This window comes from Pteropus vampyrus, unplaced genomic scaffold (assembly GCF_000151845.1).
Source record: "Pteropus vampyrus isolate Shadow unplaced genomic scaffold, Pvam_2.0 Scaffold485, whole genome shotgun sequence".
NCBI lineage: Eukaryota > Metazoa > Chordata > Mammalia > Chiroptera > Pteropodidae > Pteropus > Pteropus vampyrus.
In genome coordinates, this window is record NW_011889266.1 from 196,768 (window position 1) to 199,667 (window position 2,900).

The 2,900-nt window shown below is 46.9% G+C and overlaps 1 protein-coding gene across 1 annotated transcript in view; it reads left to right on the forward strand.

Moving 5' to 3' along the window:
• N4BP1 (NEDD4 binding protein 1) overlaps positions 1 to 2,900 on the forward strand; it is a 20,319-nt gene that overhangs the window by 4,295 nt on the left and 13,124 nt on the right. The gene's annotated exons all lie outside the window — the stretch shown is intronic.

The window sequence follows — 2,900 nt, forward strand, 5'->3', positions numbered from 1 at the left end:
AGCAGGCACCCTCGGTCAAGCCCAGCCGTTCCTCAGGCCACAGGACCATGTAAATTTAGGTCGCGGTTGTGAGTAGTAGTAATCCTTTTTCATTTTTCTGTAGTGGAAAGAGTTCCCACATTGGTGTTCAAAGGATAAATGCAAATTAACGGAGAATGAGTGGCAGTGATGATGCCTTTCTAAGAAGCTTTCTGGAGTAGTAGCGAGTGTGCTTCTCAGAGGGCTCACTGCTGGCATTGGAGTGGTCTGTCTGTCCGGGACAGGATGCTTTGTGTAACTGGTCCCTCGCACTTTGGACACGGTCATTGTGACAGCCTCAGACACTCCCACATGTTTCCTCACACCCATGGGTGCAGTACCATCTCTTGAAAACCTCTGAACCAGGGCACTAAGGGAAACCACAAGCTGACTGACATTAATTCTTTAAAAAACTGCTTATTTGGGGAGGGTTTCGATTTTCTTTGAATTCACAGATGTCTCAGTTTAAAAGCAACACTTTTGCAAGACAGACTTATTCTTAATTTGATGTAGAGTGATTTGAAAATATCAGTAATTAAAATTAGCGTTCATACTGGGGAGAAGCTGCTCGGTGGGTACAGGGTTTTCTTCCAGAGCGATGAGAGTGTCGTAGAACAAGCTAGAAGGGGCGGCTGCCCCACATGGCTCACGTGCTGGATGCCACGGCGTCATTCATTCTAAAGGGATTGTTTTATGTCATGTGAATTTCACCTCAAAATGTTTTTTTTTAGAGTTGGAAAAAAAAAACCCTTATTCTAAATTAATTACTTTAATATGGAATATGAATTACAGACTGTAAATCCTATGAAGACTGTGATTCGTATCTATTCTGTTCTCTGAGCGACCCCGTGCCTGGCACATGGTAGGCACTCAGTGACACTTTGTTAAGTGGATGAATTAAAATAAAGCCTAGGATGGCACGTATTAGGGCTTTTGTTTTATGAATTCTCACAGCCTGTCGATAGCTTGCAATTCCAGTTTCTATGCCAGCGATCAATTTAGGTTAAATTTTAACGGAAGCCATGTAATTTAATTCAATAAATACTTGGAAACTTGGACTCTTAGAGCTGAAACACCTGTTATGTGTCAGATACTGTACTTTATCTTTTAAAACATACACTTCACATCAGTTTGCAAGGTAAAAATTATCTGTAATTTACATAACTTGAAATGGCTTAAAAATCTTGTCGAGGATTACACAGAAATGAGACCTTGGCCCGGACTGTCTCTTTCCAGAGCCACCACACGCCCTGCCTCTTCCCACAGAAGCCGAGCTTGGGACGGTCTGGCCTCACCAGCCTTGGATACTAAGTCTCGTTGCTTAAGCACTGCCAAGCAGACCGCCCTCATTCCACCCAGCTAGTTGGGGAAGGTGTTAAAAAGGAAATTTGAGTCCTTCAACCAGAGGATCTGTTGGTTTGAACCCCACCCTAAAGCAGCTCAGGCCCACCCTGCCCCGGATTTCGGAGAAGCTTGTTGATTTGCCCATCCAGATGATGTCTGCAGTTCACACACACCGTGAGAAATTCCAGAATGCCCTACAGAGCGCTGCCGATCACACACATCTCTGGTTTTTCCCCTTTGTCACCGTGAATGAGTCAGATGATGAGTGAATGGAAATTGCGGTGTGTGGCTAGACATCACAGTGCGGCCAGATAACACTGGGCTCTGTCAGCCTGAAACTCGGTGTAAGAGCACCTGACTTATCTGGTAGATAATTTTCCATGTAGTTGAGGTTTGCCCCTTCGCTGGCCAGAACTGTGCATTTCAACCATTTTTCACGCTGGTTTTTCTATGTCAGGGTTCTATGGCTATTTTTATTAAGTGGGAGCTCTAGAAAGAAACCCCTCTTTCCCAGGTAATTCAGAAAGCTTTTCCCCACTTCCCCACACTGCCCTGTCTGGTTCTCTGGCCACTATCGGTTTTTATCTGCTGTCTGTGCTTTGGACACTCTTCCTTCTAGTTGACTGCCTCCTATAACGTGGGGGACAGCCAGGTGACACGTACCTTGTTTCCACCCGTGTGAGAATGGGAGCTTCAGTCTCCCTTGGGAGCCTGCACGCCCAGCCTCTGGGGCCTCATGGCCGTGCATTCTGCACTTGGAGCTGAGAGCCCCAGAGCATCGGCCTTCTCAGATGACAGAGCAGCGTCACCACATGCGCAGCCTTTGTTTCTGCATCAGAATCGACGGGTTCTGGGCTTCCCTGTCAACAGGCTACGCCGGTTCGATGGCAGAGAGGTCGGGAGACAGGTGATCGGCGCGTTTCTGTCTGGTCAGGAGGCAGGAGTCGAAGTAGGAAGGTCAGGGGCCCTCTGGTCTTCTGAAGACAATAGTTAGGCTCCACTTGATCCCCCCCCCCACCCCCGTAGTTTTATTTCCTGAGTAAATCCATGTGTTCTCCCCCAGGACTCGAAACTGCTGTTTTTATTCCTAAAACAGCTCTAGAGATATTTTAGGGTATCAAAAATGATTTGATCTTATCACCGAGGATAACATTCTGGAAATTAGTTTAGAGCTAGCTAGTGCTTCTCGAAACTCACTTCTTACCCTCCAAGCTTGTGAAGGGCCTGGGGCAACAGAATTTCACCGACTCGCCTTTCCTTCCTTTTGCCCCAGTCACCCAGTGAAGTGAGACTGGGCGCTCCACCCCCCCGTCCCCCAGTTCCCCCAGGTCCCCCCATTTCTTCTGTCACCAGAATCACACAGGGAAAGAGGAAGAGTTAGTGCTCCTTCACGTCTGATGGAGAAGCTGAAGAGGTCTTTCCAGACTTGAGTGCATGTCTCTCAAGGGTTGTTCTTTCCAGGACTTAGGTGTATCCTTTGCTTTTTCTAAGAACTAAGGGAAACGTAAATTGTATTTTCTTTGGGCTGCGGTTGACAT